The sequence below is a fragment of the Bos grunniens genome, chromosome 16 (assembly GCF_055505025.1).
Source record: "Bos grunniens cultivar Pamir isolate PY7600 chromosome 16, Bosgru_T2T1.0, whole genome shotgun sequence".
Classification (NCBI taxonomy): domain Eukaryota; kingdom Metazoa; phylum Chordata; class Mammalia; order Artiodactyla; family Bovidae; genus Bos; species Bos grunniens.
In genome coordinates this window covers 30179401-30199261 of record NC_141180.1, presented here as the reverse complement: position 1 = coordinate 30199261, position 19861 = coordinate 30179401, and the positions used below count along the sequence as shown (strand labels likewise).

The window sequence follows — 19861 nt, the reverse complement described above, 5'->3', positions numbered from 1 at the left end:
TAAAGAAATATTTGGGAGGCCCCTTGATGCCAGACTCTTTGGCACCAAGAGTAGGGTGAAGAGTCTGGTGACTGCGCCCCTGGGCCAGGCTACGCGTGTGCAGACACTTCTCCTCTCAGGTCTCTGAAATTATGTGTCCTCACTTAACTCTTGTAGGTCAGGAGCTCACAGCATCCAGTTATGTGCGAAGATCTACCCTCGCCCTTGTGTCATGGCCAGGGAAATGCCAGCTTCTCTCCAAGGAGTGCTTTCCTTACCCTGGACTTAAGCACAGTGGCTGAGTGTTTATTACTCTTGTGAGGGGAGGGGAGTTATTTATGTCATTTACTTGTTAATCATTCGTAATAAATGAATAACTTGGATGGAACTTTGATTTTTATAGCTTGGTTTTCTTATATTCAGTAAGCTTCTTGGTGAATTCCTACAACTAATGATTCTTTAATCAAAGAGTTCTATCTTGAGTGTTTGCTTGCTTAAAGTTTAATTAGGAAGGAAAGTCTGGGACCAAAATGATATGTGTATGGTGTGTATAGATCCTTCTTGAAACAGATTTTTGATGCCCATTTCTTTGCTGTGTTTCCACTTCTTTTCTGTGATCCCTTTCTCCCTCCCCACCCTTTTCCCCCTTTTTTTGATGACTGAACTTTTTTGTATCAACAAGGTTGCATTTAAGAGAGGGATAGCAATTGGAGTACATTCAGGAGTGGGGAAAACAAAGTTACTATGTCTATCCCTGTCTGTGTCCAGCAGGGTTTAGTTTATGCAGGTGAGAGCCTTGAGTTCCGGAGCAGGTCGGCATGTGGACCCCTTGCTTCAGTGCCTGGCAGCAGGCAGAGCTGTGTTGAGTGCGTGAATGAAGGCTCATAGACCATTCATTGCCGGAGGTTCTGTAAACAGTTTACAGCTTCCGTCCTGCTTCGGTGCTGCTGGACAGTGTGGCTGTACGTTTTCAAACTGGAAGTACAGGCTCAGCTAGGGGTTCCTGTGGGCTCGGTCCTGCTCCCTCAGTAAAACAAGCCGCACAACTCTGGTTGGTTCCCAGTCACGTGACAGTTGTGTTTGCCGTGCACTGCAAGTGTGCAGTAAGTGTGCAATAGCATGCTCTCTAAACAACTGTGCAGACCTGAAATGAGAAACACTTCACTGCTAAAGAGTGAAGACCATTGAGCCTTCAGTGAGTCAAATTAGTAACAGCAGGGATCACTGATAACCATGACAAATACAGTAATAATTAAGAGATTTGAAATATTTCAAGAATTCCAAAATGTGACACAGAGACACAAAGTGAGCAAATGCTGTTGGGCAGATGGCGCCAATGGACTTGCTCAACATGGGCAGGCCTGCCACAGCCCTTCAGTTTGTAAGAAAACACAGCATCTCCAAGCGCAGTCAAGCAGTCTGCCTGTAAGTGCTCCCGCCTCAGTCTGGCCTGAACCGGCGCCGGCCCGGGGCTGGGTTTGCAGAATGCGATTCTGACAGTGACCACGTGATCCACACAGACGTGGGCTGAGCTGCACAGTGCAGAGCACTGCCGCTTCTGGGCCGCCTGCGGCGCAGAGTCTGTCCTTGCCCCCTCCAGGCCCCCTTGTAAGTCACAGTGGCTTCAGAGACACTTCAGCTCATAGTGCTTCCATGTTTGTAGGAAATATGCTCATGTCTTCAGCCTGGAAGTTTTGGAAGCAGGTTCCTATTCTTGAATGTGGGGGAATATCTTACTTTTTAAAAATTGTCTCTAACTCTTCAAGGGAAGAATACATTCATGTTTCTCAGATTTCTTTGTGAAGGACTAATGGTCAGGATCATGGTTCAGATCTGGCAGAGAGACCCAAGTTCACCTGGAGTGTTTGTGTCCATGTATTTGGCCATACTCAGACTCACTGAATCTGAGTCCTGGCGACGGTGCCCGGATGTGTGGTGGGTACAAGCACCTTGAATGGTACAAGCCCTTTCAGCTTTCTTCCATAGGAGTCAGATGTCAGAGCTCTCCCTTAGAGAGTTAAATCAGGTGATGATAAATAAGATGGTTGGAGAGGAAAAGAGATGGCTGGGGAGTGAGTTAATAGTAGGCTCCATGAAGACTGTGAGCTGGAAGGAGGCCAGCAGTGGGAGTGAGTCCAGGGTAGGAGAAAGGGAGATCGGTGGGATTGGGTGGCAGCTTGGGGTAGGGTTTTCTGTGCTGAAGAGGGTGGGGAATGGACTGTCAGGGGGGTTGGAAAGGCAAGCCTGTGATTGTGATGGGATTGAGCCTGAGAGTGCAGGACCTGGGGTGCAGCCAGGAAAGGGCGCAGCAGGAGAGCAGGGTCCCCTCATCTGGTGTTCAGGGAGCAGGAGGTGACTGGCATGCCGGGTGTTGCTCATACAAGTCAAATAAGGGAACCAAGGTCTGCGGTTGCCATTACCCAGGTGGGAGGCATGGGTTATGTGATTGGAGGCTAAGACAGGTGGGAATTTCAGAGACATTTTTGGCGAAGCCATAAAATGAGGACAGAGGTCATGGCCTGACTTGGCAGCACTTTATGTCTGGAATGCAGAAGCCCTGGGACAGGACAGGAACCATGGGGGGTGTGCCCCTCCCATGTGTCCGTGCTGCTGCTCTTTTTGCCGCTTAGCCCAAGCTGTGGTGGGTGGGTTGCCACAGGCCTCAGGTTCATGTCCCACTCGCTGCCTCTATTTCCACAGCATCAGGGGACACAGTTTGGTCTGACGTTGGCTGGAGGGTACTTGTCCTTGGTGTGGTCAGCTCTGACTGGGGTGAGGGGGAGCCTGGGACAGTCCTGAGACCAGGTTTTGGAAGAGGAGCAGTTGGGGCAGCTCTTAGGAACTCGGTTTGTAAGCTGACAGGCCCCTTTCCTCCAGAGCAGCCATGAAGGCTTGGCACCATCCAAGGTACTGCCTCTTGGGGTCATCGCGACAGTGGTCTGAGAACTGGACAAGCCAGGTGGCTGGGGAGCGTGGTGGTCAGGGGGATGTGATCAGCTCTGTCTCGAGGTCGAGTGTTGTTTCCTGGCAGAGGGGAAGAGAGGGCAAGGACATTCTGAGCAGAGGAACACATTTAATTTCTATCTGATTTTCTTTTAAAAATTGCACACAGACTTGTGTTTAAATGACAGTAAGTATTGCGTCAGGGTAAGCCCCTGGGCTCAAATCCAGTTACCGGGTGTCACACCAGCTCTGACCCTTGGTCTTAGTGCAGCTTTGAGCCCAGTTACTGACCTTCCTCTGCCTTAGGTATCTTTTCTGTAATTTTGTAGAATTGAAATGCGAAGGAAGGATGATAGCAGTACGCACTCGTTGCGTTGCTGAGGAGTTAATCAGATGGCTATAAAGTACTTAGCAACATAGCATTGGGTGCATAATAGTTATTTGATAAATTTTATGGTTGATTAACCTTTTGATCTATATCTTTTTCACAGACATACATTAGAAATCTAGTTTGGGGGCGTAGACTCTATACGGGTTTAGTTGTCCATAACGTAAAGGGTACACTGCAGATGTGGTGCTTAGAGTGGTTCCTGAGACCCACATGCATGCCTGGGGGTCAGCCCTTCCGGATGTCACTATGACAGAGCACATTCACCCCCGAACCTGAGGCCAGAAGAGGATGGCGGAGAAGATTGTGTCTCATCTGGATCTCCTAAGTTCCAGTTGTGACATCTTTCTCATTTTTTCCACTTTTGGGGGAAAATGTCCTCTAGTCTCTTCCTGGACTTTGAGTGTATGATTTTTGCTTGGAGTTAGTTCAAGACAGCACTGTTTTCTCCCAGTTTCCAGTGTTGCTGTTGGGAAGTAAGATGCTGCCGACTCTTGATCCTGTGTAGCACCAGTTTGTTCCATGTGGAAACTTTGAGGGTCCTGCCTCTGGTGTTCTGAAATACGATGTATTTTGATAGCAGTATCTTTTCATTCATTATGCCTGGCCCATGGTGCGTCTTTTCCGCCTGGAGATTGAGATAGTTCCAGGAGGAAATGATCAATGCCAGGAAGAGGTGGTGGTATAGTTGTGCTCCAAGCATATTGCTGTTTTTATTCATTTTTCCGCACTGATGTATCCCTGGCTATATATTTCCATAGCTCGTCCTCCAAGAATGTGTTAAATGCTCAGTAGTTACTGCTGTGCTTGATGGTAAAGTTACTCTTTTATTGCAAACATTTGAGCTATTCTCCCAGGCAGACCTAAATTGGGAGAAAGTTGGAGCTCTGCAGGTCATATTGGACAGGTTACCACCCTTCTGCAAAAAATAAGTACTTTTCCTCATAACTTTTCCCCAAGAGATTTATTGTCACATGTGGAAACCACAATAAAGTGTGGCTTTTTTTTTTTAGGCTTTTAATGAACGCAAGAAAATAAAGGATAATTTAAAAACCAACTGAACATGGTTAGAAGTTTTTTATTCGGCAGCTAGAGTTAACCAGATCTGTTTCTGGTTGGAGCATCACAGGCATTCCTGGGCGCCCCTTGCACCTTCACACGGAGCTGGCTCACCCCAGACTGTGACAGTGGGAATGGCAGCCCAGCACGTTCTTTCATTTTCACACTGCTCAGGAATGATGGTGTGGACATGAGACTCCTGACACGTCACGGTAGCACGTCACCGTGACGTGTGGCTGGTGTGTTCTACAGGCTGGTCGGACTCGGAAAGGACCCAGCGGTTGGAGCCGTCAGGGGCTTTACAGTGAAGTTAAACTAGCGACCAGTAACAGAACACTGTCTGGAAAGTCCCCAAATATTTGTAAATTCAACAAAGATTACATCATAAGGGAAACTTGAAAATATTTTAATTTGAATGAAAGCGAAAACAAAGCATACCAGCATTTGTGGAGCATAGTGAAAGCAGTGCTTATAGGGAAGTATAAAGAATTAAATGCTGACTACAGAAAACAGTGGTCTTACCGGTCTAAACTTCTACTGTAAGAAGAAGTTTAGAAGAGCAGATCGATTTCAAAACAAGCAGGAGGAGGACAATAATGACAAGAGCAGAATTATGTGGAAGTGAATGTAGAAACACAGTAGAGAAAATCAGTGAAACTGAAAATTGGTTCTTTGAAAAATTCAAATTGATAAACCTCTAGCCAGCCTGAGAAAAATAGCACTTAAAACACGAGAAAATGACGAAAAATTAATGAAATATGAAAAACTGTAAGTATTAATTCATCTTTTTAAAAATGTACACTCTTAAAATGCCATTCATTGAGCCGTTAAATCATGAACGTATTATTGTGCCAAGTTTTCCAGCTACTACAGAAGCTCTTTCTTAACTATATTGGTCAGTGAAAAAAATTTTTTGTTTTTAATTTTTAAAAATAGTTATAAAATGTTATTTTCTGACTTTATCTTCAAGTAATCTCATCTTTTATTTGATCACTGCAAGGGTGTGTTTTTAAGTCTATGTTTGCTGTTGGTTGGCCGTAGTATTTCCCTCCCCCAGCTTTTTTTTTTTTAATGTTATTTTTATTCATTTATTCTTGGCTGTGTTGGGTCTTTGTTGCTGTGCGGGCTTTCTGCAGTGGCAGGTGGACTGTCCAGTCGCAGTGCTTGGGCTTCTCATCGCAGTGGCTTCTCTTGCTGCCTAGCATGGGCTCCAGGGCGCAGGCTTCAGTAGTTGTGGTACACAGGCTTAGTTACTCTGAAGCGTGTGGGATCATCCTGGACCAGGGATTGAACTTGCATTGGCAGGTGAAATCTTGACCACTGAGCCACTGAATTTTATTTATTTGTTTAACAGTTGAAGGAGAGTTTTTATTTTTGCATCCTGCTAAATATTGGGGAGGGAGTTTAAGCTGATCACTTGAGCACTCTGTGTGTTAGTTGTGCAGTCATGTCTGAACTTTGCAACCCCAGGGACTATAGCCCTCCAGGTTCCTCTGTCCATGGGATTTTCCAATCAAGAGTACTGTGGGTAGCCATTTTCTCCTCCAGGGGATCTTACCAATCCAGGGATCGAACCCGGGTCTGTTGCTTTGCAGGCAGATTCTTTACCATTTGGGCCACCAGGGAAGCCCGTGAATAATTCAAATACATTGATTAAACCCCTTGCTTGAAGTTTTTCTATAATAAATGTCGATTGTATCACACACCTGGTTTTGCATAACTTTTGACGCTAAATGGAGCAGTGGACATTCTGTACTTGCACCAAGATTTAGTAACTTGTAACATTTTCTTGGAGAAGGCAATGGCACCCCACTCCAGTACTCTTGCCTGGAAAATCCCAAGGACGGAGGAGCCTGGTGGGCTGCAGTCCATGGGGTTGCTAAGAGTCGGACACGACTGAACGACTTCACTTTGACTTTTCACTTTCATGCATTGGAGAAGGAAATGGCAACCCACTCCAGTGTTCTTGCCTGGAGAATCCCAGGGACAGGGGAGCCTGGTGGGCTGCCGTCAATGGGGTCACACAGAGTCGGTCATGACTGAAGTGACTTAGCAGTAGCAGCAGCAACATTTTCTTTGTGTGCTTTTTGGTGAACCATTTGATTGTTGTAGGTGTCATGATACTTTATCTCTACAACTTCAGCCCGTCCCAAGAACAAGGATGTTCTTTTACACTCATCCCGAAATCTGAACATGGATTCAGTGATGCCAAATCCAGTCCACATTTAAATTTCCTCAGTTTTCTTCAGAATGTCTTCATGCCCTTTTTAAAATTCAGGGTTTAACCAAGTTCAAGTGTTGGACACTTCGTTGTCATGTCTCCTGAGGGCTGCTACATCTTGTAGTCTCCTGTAAAAAGCTTTACCTCTTCTGTCTTATCTATTATTTGAATATTATTGTGTATGTGTGTTCTTTTTTTTTTTTTTTCCAGTAAGATATATTCTGTTATTATTCCTTTTTACCCTCAGACTTATTCCTAAATTTGGCTAGGGGACCTTCTTCACATTATCATTTCCCACTCTTCAGAACAGTTTTGCGCTAGAGAATTAATCAGAACTGAGAAGTTTGCTTTGTCTCGTACAAGTGCCCAGTCCTTTTTGCAGAACTGTAAGGACTGGATTGTTCTGGGTTTTAGAAAGATGAAGGTATGTGTGTGTGTGTCATATTCTCAGTGCCACCAGTAGGACTTGGACACCTCAGAGTTTGTGACAATGCATGACTGTTCACATAGGGCAGCTAAGGACTCCTCAGTGCCCTCATGTCTGTTCTGGCCAGGTGTGGGTACTCAGAGCTGCCGAGAAGAAACCAGGCACCTGTGTGCTCTTACTGTCTTGGGGTTGTGTTGGATGTAGGAGGAGTCATTCCCAGGACCTTGCCTTGATCTGAAAGTTCAATGTCATCAGTAAAGGAATTCTCTAAGTGTGTCTCTGTAGAGGGTTTGGGTTTTAGATTTTGAAAAATACTAAAAAAAACAATAATCAAACAATTACTAGTATTTGGTACTTAAAATCTCATGATGTACTAGAATATGAACAAAGAAGTTCGTCACAGATATTTAATATTGCTAAATTAACAACTACACTGAATCAAAACATTGGCTTAGTTGATCTTATCAAGACTGTTTAACTGCCTGATCTTTGACACAATAATAATAATTCCATCTTCGAAAATCTGCTCTGAGGATATTAGCCTAGTACACTTTGGCAGTCGAGCACCTTGACTAAGGGAACCAGGTGTCTGTGGCCCTGAGAACGGCTGAGTCCCCAGCCCCTCGCTTCTGTGCAGTGGCCTCTCTGCTCCGGGCCCTTAGTCTAGTTGTGTTGGTCCTGTGCCCCGTGGGATAGTTTCTCACGCTTGCTTCTCTGCATGTAGCAGGATCCAGGTAGGCGGCACACATGGGTTTTGTTGTCTGTGTTTTCAGTGTCTGGCACACTGTCTCACATTACAGGCATGGAAATTTATTTGTTGAGTGAATGGATGTTCAAGGGATTTGACTTCCAAAACCAGAGCTGGGAGGGGTGTGGTGTGCAGCTGTCTTGTTCTTGCGAGGGAGTGGTCTGGAAACTTTGTGCTGCACAGGTTTACATAAGTGGCCCGTCCACAGAGGACCAGAGGGAGGGACACAGGGCTCACACCCCTCTTCCTGGAGGCTCGCCGCTGATCAGCGGAAGACTGTCTAAAAGCAGTGTCAGGGTTGGCGAGGCGCTGTTTATTTGGGGTATTAAAAATGTTTGGTTTGTTTGTAAAATTGACTTTACAGTTGTGTGTTTACATTGGTAAATCTATGATTTGAATTTTATTTTACATACTTTAAATTTGACTAAAAGTTGATCTTTAAATGTTGGAGCCTTTTTCTTGAAGTTTATGTTTGTATTTTCCTCCAACTTCTCTTTCTAACTGGATTGCTTTCGAAGAAGATTAAAGAAGAAATACTCAGCATGTGCTCATGTCACCCCTTACCGCTCCTCTGCAGCCACACCCTCCTGGTGGGCTTTAGGGTAACTGTAGTGTCCACAAGCCTGCCTGCTGCCCAGGGGCCACACTTCCTTCTGACTGTGCTATGTGTTGCGCCCTCCCCTGTGAGCCTGTCAGCCAGCCTCGGTGGAGCGCTCTGAGGTGCTGGGCTCTTAGGGCTTCAAGGTTGTGGCTCACCCACCACTGTGCCTTTTGCCTCTGGTCAGTGTGGTGGCTTTGTAAAATGTAGACTTTGGTTTTTTAAATCCATGTTTGTCTGATTGCCTGTAAAAGTGGTGCTTCTGGTTTAGGATCATGTAGTCATGTATGAATGTGAGAGTTGGACTATAAAGAAAGCTGAATGCCGAAGAATTTATGCTTTTGAACTGTGGTGTTGGAGAAGACTCTTGAGAGCCCCTTAGACTACAAAGGCGATCCAACCAGTCCATCCTAAAGGAAATCAGTCCTGAATATTCATTGAAAGGACTGATGCTGAAACTCCAATACTTTGGCCACCTGATGCGAAGAACTGACTTACTGGAAAAGATCCTGATGCTGGGAAAGATTGAAGGCAGGAGGAGAAGGGGACGACAGAGGATGAGATGGTTGGATGGCATCACCGACTGAATGGACGTGAGTTTGAGTAGGCTCCAGGAGTTGGTGATGGACAGGGAAGCCTGGCATGCTACAATCCATGGGGTCACAAAGAGTTGGACACGACTGAGTGAACTAAACTGAACTGAATGTATGCTGCTGTCTGAGACTGTGGTCTTGTTCCCTCTACTGGGTTCTGTGGGCTGGGCAGTCAGAAGACCCACACTTGGGTCTTGTATTCAGCCAGAAATGAGTCTGGGCAGCACTCCCTGTGAATCTCGGGCAGTGGGGTGGGAATGGGAGGGGTTCAGAGGTGCTCTCAGCACCCTCTGTAGCTAGAGGGTAAATGTTCTGGCTCCCACAGGATAGGCAACTTGAACTTTGTTTCATTCTTTGGGCACAAGACAGTCTAGGCCTTTGAATTAGATCAAACTGTGATACATTTTTCTGACTATTCTATACTTTTGTCTTCCTGTCTCTTGATGTGAAAAATCCCTGAGAGGACTTGCATTTGGAGATCCAGCTGAGGGCAGCAGTCACCCTGAAGGAGTGGCTGTCACCTGGGACCAGTATTGCTCTTCCCATGGAACAACTAGTGGGGTCTGGAGATTGGGGGTTGTCACAGCTGCGGAAGGGGTGCCGGGGCCAGCCAGCTGCTGAATACCTCCCAGGAGATGGGGCAGCCCCACCACAGTAGAACAAGCCAGTCTCAAAAGTCAGCTGTGCCAAGATTGCGTTCCCCTGTTTTAAATTTGACGTCTGGGTGAAGCCTGCGGTGCCCACTCCTCAGAGCTCCACTCAGTAGGTTTGTGAGGGTGAGCCATAGTCTACCCTGTCTCCCTCTTATTCCATACCTGCTGGTTTGGGTTTTGTTTTTTTCTTTTACCTCTCTGATCTTTTTGCCTCCAAGGCATGTGGGACCTTTGTTCCCTCACCAGGGATCAAAACCCCTGCCTCCTGTAGTGGCAGTGCGAAGTCTCTATCACTGCACCACCAGGGAAGTCCCTGCTTTTGTTTTCCCATGCACCTCTAACAGCACTTTTTCCTCCTCCCATCCAAGGTAAAATTCGTAAAACAAAACCGTCTTGAAGTGGACAGTCAGTGGCATTTTAGTAATTCACAGAGCTGTGCAGCCACTGCGTCTCCCTAATTTCAGAACACCTTCATCTCCCCAGGAGGAGCCTGTGTTCTTGTTATTGTGCAGAGTCCCTGCAACCCCTGCCTTCTGTCTTCGTGGGTTTGCCTGTTCTGGGTGTTTCACATAAACAGAATCATACAATGTGTGACCTTTTGTGTCTGGCTTCTTGACACAGCATAATGCTTTCAAGGTGTTGTCCATGTATCAGCACTTCATTCTGTTCTCTGGATGAACAAGGTTCCATTGTGTGGCTGGTCTTCATTTGTTTATCTGTTCATCTGCTGATATTTGGGCTGTTGCTACCTTTTGGCAGTTGTGACTAGTGCTGCTGTGAACATTTATGTGTGGGGATTGAGTACCTATTTTCAGTTCTTTCAGGTATATAACTACAAGTAGAATTGCTGGGTCGTGTGGTGGGTCTGTGATTAACTTTTTGAGGAATCCCCACACTGTTTCTTCCATACTTAACTTTTATTGCTGGATAAGTAGTATGTGCTTGCTTATAACATACGCAGCATAATTCAACAGTAAAACTGTTTTGTTAAATAAATGCCTTAGAATTCACAGTTCAGCTGGGGGACATTTCAGCTTGTTGATGCCTGTCCCAGTGCCCAGATTAGACGCATGTATGGGAGTTTGTAAACATAATAGTGAATTGATCACTAGGCAGGAGGTAACCTGCGAAACATCCCAAAGTGGCCCTTCCAGATAGTGTCATTTAGAGAGATTACCAGAGCATTTTAAAATGTATTGAAACTTAGTTTCTGGGAAAGAACAAGCACGTATTTCCAAAGAAATCTAGAATGAAATTTATTTTTGTACTGGCTGCAGTATGATGAGAGGCAGGTCTGGAGGCTTATTGCCATGTCTTCTGCTCTGGCATCCTGGACAGGAGGTCCGTTTTGGACGGTACCGAGGCAGCTGGAGTGGGCTGGAGGAGTGGGCAGGGTGTCTGTCCAGGTGGATTTGCCTGCACTGAGAGGACAGTCACATAAGATCTTCTGGGGGAGGTTAATCTTAGAAGTGTCTTGAATTGCAGTGATTTTTCTGTTTTTGTTGTTGCTGTAATTTTTCTGGTAACACCCCTTCCCCCTGATTCTTTTCAGTTTAATTCAAAGTATTTTCCCTGAGGCATTTTTAAGGTTTTGTTTGTTTGTTTGTTTTTTAAGAAATTGAGATCATTTTTCTTCTTTTCCACAGTGAAGAACTTAACGCTGTTAATACAAAGTACTGTTCAGTGATTTTGGGGAAAGAAATGGTGACAGGGAAGGGGCGAATTCATGGCTTCTTAAAGTGTATGGAATATTGTGCCTCACAACCTTAATCAATGCAAATACAGCCTTTTCTCTGTTGCAGACAATTTTACATGTTTGGGAGAACAGACCAGCAGCACTTCTGAATTAAGGTAATATTTATATAATTTGATTTTGTCAGTTTTTAGAGTAGAATCTTTACATTTCTTCAGGATTTTCTTTTTTCTTTTTAAGAACCTGATTTTTGTAATAGTTTTGCCCATCTCTTTTTTTAAGCCAGTGTTGGTTTTTCAGAATAGACTGATCCAGAGAAAGATGTTTTCTTCCAAAGCTCCCTCCATTGTTCATCATGGAGGGGTGAGGTTCTGGAGTTGATGGTCCACATTCTGGATAAGAGCAGTATTTCTCCAACTTTTTCCAGGAGAAAGTGGGAGAGCCCCTTTGTAATCAAGTCTTAGTTGGAGTACCAGCTGATGATACAGATTGAAGGTGAAGCCATGAAATCCAGAAAAAACTCCAGTACATTTGTATGAGGTGGGAGAGATAAAGCAAAAGTGTCCCAGTTGTTAGGGATAACTAGGTGAAGGCATCCAATTCTTTATGTTTTTCTTCAAACTCTTTGCAAGTTGAAATAATTTAAAATTAGAAAGCAAAACTAAATTGAATGAGTTAGGTGCTCAGACAATTGGGTATCCATATATAAAAGGTGAAGTTGACACCACAGACAGGAATTAACACAAGATGAATCATAGAACTTAACGTAAAGCCTAATACTAGAAAACCTCTCTACGAAAACATAGAAAGTCATTGAGACTTCAGGTTAGGCAAGGATTTCTTTTTCTTTTTTTGGCCACCATGCAACTTGTGGGATCTTGGTTCCCCAGCCAGGGATCAGGGAATTCTGAGGCAAGGATTTCTTAGTGACATCAAAGACACAGTCCATTAAAAAGAGCATTTTTAAATTGGACTTGTCGACAAATTTAAAAATGCCTGCTCCTTCTAAGACACTGAAGAGAATGAAAAGACAGGCCACAGAAAATATTAACAGATCATATGTCTTCTAGGTAACTTGTGTCCAGAATAAGTAAAGCACTCTTAAAATTCAGTATTAAGAAAACAACCCAGTACAAAAGCAAGTGATTTGAGCAGACACTTCACCAGATAATATAATGAGATAGCAGATGAGCACGTGAAAAGATGGTCAGAATTATTAGCCATTGGGAAGTGCAAATTAAAACCACATTGAGACACCACTAACCACCTACTCCAGCGGCTACAGTGGAGAAGACGCACCAAGCGCACCCAGGGCGTGCCACGCCAATCCAGTGCATGGACAGGGGGCGAGAAAAACGGTGCAGCCGCATTGAAGACAGCTCAGCAGTTTCTGAATATGCCAAGTGCATGCTGGTCATATATGATCCTGCCGTTCCACTCCTGGTGGTTACCCAGGAGACGTGAGGGCAGGTATCCCTGTAGAAACCACGCTGAGGGTGCACAGCCAGAGCACAGGACGGTGCATCCTGTGGGATTCGCGTGTGTAAAGTGACAGAAAGCAGATGCATGGTTGCTGGGGTGTGAGGGGCAGTTACAGAGGGGCACAGGAGACTTGGGGTGTGGCCGTGTTAGTTGTCTTCACCAAGGTGTGGTTTCAGAGGTGTGTTAATGTTTCAGAGTGTATCAAACTATCTGTTTTGTTGTGTTACTTACTTTCAATAAAGATATTTTAAACTGAAGGAACAGTTAGCATATGAGCTGCCCGGCCTCAATCTGATTGAGTCCCTGGTTAGTTACCCTGGCAGCCACTGTTATGCATAGTTCCACCTCTGTAGAGACCTGTTTCACTGGCTGGGTAGGAAGTGTGGCAGGTGAAGGAAGAGGTGGTTTTCTGTTACTAAATCATTTCAGGTGGAAAATCCTGTTAACTGCTTTTGTAACAAGTTCTATTTAGTGAGACTTTGCTGTGGTTCAGTCAGGTGTTAAGGACCTTTTGTGGATCCTCATTGAGTCCTTGTGGCCTATGAGGTAGGGATTGTTTCTGTCTCCATTTTCAGACCAAAAGCCAGACGCAGAGGGGTTACACTTGCTGACAAGTGTCAGGCCTGGGGGATGGATGTGCAACCCCTGCCACATGCAGCCACACTGCCTCCACCAGCAAGGCCTGCTAAGACACGTGGGTCACCCAGTGGAGTCCATTGTAGTTGCTGGAAGGGAGTGTAAAGACAGAGATTCTCTGCACAGTGGTGTGCACGTGGCCTGTGGAGAGCAGTCTTCCCCCAGCGTGAGGGTGCAGCCCCTCAGAGGGGCCTCTGTCGCGTGCGACTGACTTCCAGTCTGACTACCTTTCCCATTTAGCCCTTTCTTCCTTCCGGGTGCGGGCATCTTAGATGGCGTCCATTGTGTATTAAATTTGGCTCTGAAATCATTAGAGCAGAACTTCTGACTCTGACAGGGAGGCTGGGGAGACCTGAGTACTGGAGAGGGAGAGTCTCCCCATCCGCCACTGAGCATTTGGAAGCCGCAGAGGCTTCCTGGATGCACAGGTTGTGGGGTCCACAGCTTGCAAAGGTGGTTTCTGGGCAGCAGGTGGGCTCTCCCCTTTTGGAACGCGCCCACCGCACCCTGAAGCCCTGCCTGCTTGGGCTCCTTGGCTCCCACTGTGCAGTGCTGCCAGGGCTCTGGGGTCTCCTAGGTCTGCTCCAGTGCTTTGGTACCTATAAATGCAAGGTGGACTGAGATGCATGTTCCTTTCTGGTGTAAGAATTTTCTTAACAGGCACAAAATAGTATTCATGTGCTAGATTAAATAAATCTGAGTTTTAAATTATTCAGTACAATAGCAGTATGTTTGCAACTTTTTAAAAACTTTCTATAACATGTTTATCGGATGTTTTGTTATGAAATATAAATTCTTTATTCGCATTTTACTATTTTGAAGATAGAAAAATTACTATTTCCAAATGTGACGTTGCATAGCAGCCATAATTACCTTCTGTATGGTGGTAAAACTAGATAGTGCCTTCTGAGAAATGGGCTTTAGTAAATAAAATAGGGAATCGGCAGTACTTGATACCATTTCTGTGTAGGGAGGATGGAACAGCCTTACAAAAGGTACTTTTTTACTTTCTGTGTGCTCTGCAGTCTGTCCATGGAGCCGGAGTACTTTCCTACTGTCTCCAGGTACATGGTTGGTTTTTTAAAGAAACTATTTTGGTTTGTGCAGCTTGTGGGATTTTAGTTCCCCAGCCAAGGAGCAGACATGAGCCTGACAAGCCAAGTGCCAAGTCCTAACCACTGGAGTGCTGGGGAGTTCCTGGTGTGTGGTTAGCTTTTGTTAGACAATAAGCCCCTCTGGGTGCTTTTAGCCCTGTGATGGTCCCTCTCACTCAAGGACTGGTGCCAGGTCTTGGGAAACCAGGGAAGAGTGTTCTGGAAGGTGTAGGAGCCACTTACAGTCAGCAGACCAGATGCCTGCATGGTACCAGGGGCTTTTCTTCTGCCCTGATGTCTGGGTATGCATGGATTTCTTAAGTTGATACACAGGTTTGCAGAAATTCAGTTTGTGTGGAAGTGGCTTTTGGCTGTCAGTGACTTTGTGAATTTATCTGTGTATGTTTTATTATGATTTGAAAGTATAAGAACATTTATTTTCAAAAGGTAGTAAACTGAAGGGGCTTCCTAGGTGGCGCTAGTGGTAAAGAACCTGCTTGCCAACACAAGAGACATAAGAGATGTGGTTTCAATCCCTGGGTCAGGAAGATACCCTGGAGGAGGGCATGGCAACCCACTCTAGTATTCTTGCGTGGAGAATCCCATGGACAGAGGAGCCTGATGGGCTGCAGTTCATGGGGTCGCAAAGAGTCGGACAGGACTGAAGTGATTCAGCACACATTAAGTAAGACTCCTCTTCCTGCTTAGAGAACATAAGGTGGGGACCTGGAGCCAATCAGATCTTTGTAGCTCTAATAGGTAAATTCACTTTCCCTATAGAGTCTATCTTGTATCTTTTTTTTTTTTTCTTTTTCCTATTTACAGAACTAATATACCATCATTGTATCAATTGATTTCTGGTGAGAATGGTTACATTTTTACATTGTACTAATGCTTCAGGGAATATGCTTAAATTGGCCTTAGATAGTAGATTGAGAAGGAGGCTATGCTGCATTGTCTTAAATGTAGAATGTGGGAAGCAAGTCTCCCCTGTATGCATTGTCTAGCAGTAAACACTAAGTGGGGGCTGTGCTTTTTCTTTAAAAACTTGTATTTAGGGGACTTCCCTGGCAGTCCAGCAGTTAAGACCCTGCACTTCTAATGCAAGGTTTGTGGATTTGATCCCTGATCGGGGAACTAAGATCCCACATATCTGCTGTGTGGTTTGGCTAAAAAATAAATAAAATTTGCATCAGAAAATTGAGAAACAGGAAAATCTCATGAGATAGCTTAGATGCTGGGGGCAGACTATTTAAATCATTGCATTTAAAAAACTTTTTTCATTGATTATCTTATTTTTGGCTGCTCAAGTCTTGATTACTGTGTGGGCTTTTTGTCGTCAGGGGGAGCAGGGGCTGCTTTCTGTGCTGCTGTCATGTGCTGGCCTCTCGTTGCAGTGCATGGGCTCAGCTGACTTGTGGCATGTGGGATCTTCCCATACCAGGGATGGAACCCATGCCCCCTGCATTGGCAGGCATATTCCTATCCCCTGAACCACCAGGGAGGTCCTAAGTCATTGCATTCTAAGAAAATGTAACACAGTGTCAAAGAACATGTGTAAGAATTTGCTGGATGCTTTTTAAATCCGGAGCCAGATGAGAATTCTAGATGTAATGGGATCTCCTATCTTAGTCTCCATTACCATCTTTTACCTGTATAAAAGCTAGTAATGGCTTACTAAGTGTTGAATATGTTGATATCTGCTACTTCTTAGAAGATAATGAATGTTTCATCAAAACTTAACTTTTTCTCACTTTTGAATCATAGAAGCCTCCAGGGTCAACCATTGAGTTGTTCAGACAAATTTGGGCATTACTGGGACTGACTCTTACAAACAGCCAGCTAACATGGCAGCGTAATCCATGTCAAAATACAATACGATCTGCTTGAGGAATACCTATGCGTCTGTATTTTTAAAACGAGATACATAACAAATTTCATATATACTTGCAGTCAAACAGTACCAAGAAATAATGACTTTTTAAAAAATTTACTAAGAGAATGTTCAAACGTAGATTAAAAGAAGAATATTACCTAAAATCTGAAGCTTGAACAAAACTCTCCTAGCTTTGTTTAACCTCCCTTCTTCCTATCAGAGTCTCATTTCCCTCAGAAGTAAGAAGCACGTCTTATAGTTACGGGTTTTAGCTTCATTGTGACAATGAACAGAAGAGCTGCGACTCCTTGTCACCGGATACCCAGACCATATTCAGGTTGTCCTGGTTTTTTCTGTACATTTGGATTTTAAATCGATTCAGGGTCTCTTAACATTTAAAAAGAAACTATTCTAATGGAAAATTGAAACATAGAAAAAGTTAATAAATAGCATAAGGACCTCCTATCACCAAACTAAAGCAATTACCAAGGTTTGGCTGGATGTGTTTTTCTATGCCCTCCCGTTTCCCTCCTCAGTTTTTTTAAATCTAATTTCACACCCAGCATTTTATTCTTAACTCTGTCAGCATCTACCCCTCACCCTGGGGAAGCCTGGGGGTGCCCTGTCCCTCGCCCTGTGGAGTTGTGCTGCCTCAATTTCGGAGGTTAACTTGGATTTGGGAATGAAGGGAAAAAAACAGAAAAGCTGGTGAAACTGGTTTAAATGCCTCATGCGAACTACTCTCTCCTGATGCTGCTTTATTTGGAGGTGAGGTGTGGAACCTGTTTGGCCAAACAGGTCAGCAGACTCCTGCCCCCGGGGCACAGGGTACCATCAGGGCTGCTGCTTCCCCAGGCAGTTAAGTGCAGCAGGGGCCCTGGTGGTTGGTGTCTTGGCTGCCTGCCCTTCAGTGGGCTGAGCCTGCCTGTTCTTGGCTGCTCGGTGGAGGGTGCACTTCGTGATCTGATGGCTGATCACAGAAAGGCTTCCGGAGCCCTTTGCAGTGGTCTCGCTAGTGCTCTTCTCCACCCTGGCACTCGAAGACCAGAGTGGAGAGTGAGTGGGTGGACGTCACCTTCCATGTCTGTGCAGAACCCAAACCCAAATTATACTTTGATACAGTGGAGAGGACTGGGCTCTTGCTGGGCTGTGAAGCTGCTCGAAGCCGCTGCTGGACATATCATTTCACAGTACTTGCTTTTACGTTACATTTCTGTGGAAAATGTTTCCTAAACAGGTGAAAGCTAGTGGCAGATGTGGGTCACAAAGAACAGAAGTGAGGCTCTCAGCAGGTCCTGTCTTAGTGGATTAGACTGATCAGGGCGCTGAGTCAGCGTGGCCAGTACTTAGTTGTGACTTTGGCCCTGAAGGAGAGAAGGAGCCTAGGCCACGTAACTGATGGTGGGCTTCCTGGAGGCTCTGGGGGACTGAGGACAGTGAGGAGAGCAACAGAGACGTCACATGTAAGTGAAACCTTTAGTGTTCATTCGTCTTTGTCATCAAAGGAATTTGAAAGGCATGTCCAGCCTTTGGAAAAAAGAGAAAAATATGACCAGTAATTCTAACAAAAATGCTGTTCTTATGTTTTGGTCATAAAATAGCTAAAATTATTACACACACATTTGTTTTTCATTTCACATATAATGAGTGTTTTTCAGGGTTTTTATGGTGTCTTTGTTATTGTTATTAGTGGTATTTAATAGTTCATCCAGTAAAAGGTTAATATCAACTAGTTTGCCTTTTTTTTTTTTTAACTGAAAAATGGAGGAAAAATTGTAAGTGCTTCTTGGTTCAAGGCCCAGATAACGGGTTAACTTACATATATACATATATATAATTTTTATTTTTCCCTTATCCGTATATATATGATAATGTGAAAAATCAGAACTGCCCACTATTGCTGTGTTTCTCCAAAAATAACCATTAACATTTTCTCATGTATGTAGAAAAAAGATTGCTTACTTAAATGAGCATAGATGTGTAGTCTTTTTATAGACACAAAAGGAGAAGTTTCATCCTTTATGTACATCCCTGTACCCCATTTATTGCATTTGCTGTCTCCACAGAAGAGCATTTGGGGTGAACTTTCAGTTTGTGGGAGTTCAGAGTTGTTCTGCTTCCTGTCAATTTGCTGTGCATGCTCCTTGCTGTCTTTGGGGAGCCGGCTTCTCTTTGGGGGAGCCCTGACTGCCTAGTCCTTTCATGCACATCCTGTGAGGCCAGTTGGGTATCCATTAGCCCGGGAAGGAGGAGGCCCTGGTTGGTGCCAGGTCAGAGTGAACCCCAGGGCCCCCGGGTACCCCTTCATCAGGGAAAGTCCCTCTACAGACAACTTCTTCAACATGCAGAATGTAGAATATAGTTGGATTTTGTTTTAAATGTCTGCCAGTAGTTTTTCTTTTTCACCAGACTGTAAGATAAAAAATCTTGGACCTTTTTGGACTCTTATTTTTATTGGTGGTAGCCTGGTCGTTTAGTTGGTTAAAGAATCTTTCAGCAATGCTGGAGACCTAGGTTTTATCCCTGGGTGGGGAAGATTCCCTTGGAGAAGGAAATGGCGACCCACTCCAGTATTCTTGCCTGGAAAATCCCATGGACAGAGGAGCCTGGCAGGCTGCAGTCCACAGTATCGCAAAGAGTGGGACACTACTGAGCACCTTTTCTTTAAATATTAACAAATACGAATTTTTTTGAGATTTAACTGTGGCCACTGATCAGAGACAGAGCTCTAATCAAAAGGCAATATTAGGGGGAAGGGTGGGGTGGAAAAAAGGAGCAAAAAGACCTCAGTGGAGGCCAAGTGTAGGAAAAAAAAAGGCAATATTAATAATTTAATGATGAAAGAAATAGATCTGGTTTTCTTCTCTCTGCTTGTGGCTGAATGTTGAAGTCAGCAAGTACTGTTACTGCTTCTGAAATTTTGTGAGGTAACTGAATTGGAGTTTGTCATTTTAAAGATACTTAAGTTTTCAATAAATTAATTTCTCTAGTTTGAAGTAATACATCTGGATGATTATCATGTATATATTCTTTTATAATATGTAAAAAAGAGCATCTAGTTAAAAGACATATTTAATTTTAAGATCTCAAGAGCTATTCCACCTAATACTAGAATTTGGGTCTTGACCTGTTTATCTTGATCCTAGGAATTTATTGGTTTTTTCCTTACTTAAAAACTAGCTCGGCTTTTTAGTGTTTAAATTAAGATCAGAATGTATGGTTTATTGACTAAAGCTCAGCATTTAATTCAGTGTACCTCATGATAACGTTAGTTGTTTTCTTCATGTGGATTTTGGAAGGATTGAAGGAAGTTGCTTATCCACAGACTAAGAACAATTCTTTACTGATGGGGGTGGGAGTGTTACTGGGGCAAAACTACCCCCGACTCAGCGGACTGTCCTTATGATAATAACTGATCACGTGTGGATGCACGTGCTCAGGAGGGTTGGGTGTGCAGCACAGTCTGGAAGC

General features: G+C 44.3%; 1 protein-coding gene across 3 annotated transcripts in view; it reads left to right on the top strand.

The window, feature by feature from the left end:
- The window catches only part of GNB1 (G protein subunit beta 1), a 79113-nt gene that overhangs the window by 35616 nt on the left and 23636 nt on the right, over positions 1 to 19861 (top strand). Inside the window, exons 1-2 of one of the 3 annotated variants that reach the window (XM_086344127.1) lie at positions 6228 to 8956; positions 11412 to 11460. The exons of 1 other annotated variant lie outside the window; for it this stretch is intronic. The gene's annotated coding sequence lies outside the window, so the exon portion shown is untranslated. Of the gene's footprint in view, positions 1 to 6227; positions 8957 to 11411; positions 11461 to 19861 lie in introns of those variants that run through there. One more of the 3 variants, XM_086344125.1, reaches the window with a different exon arrangement.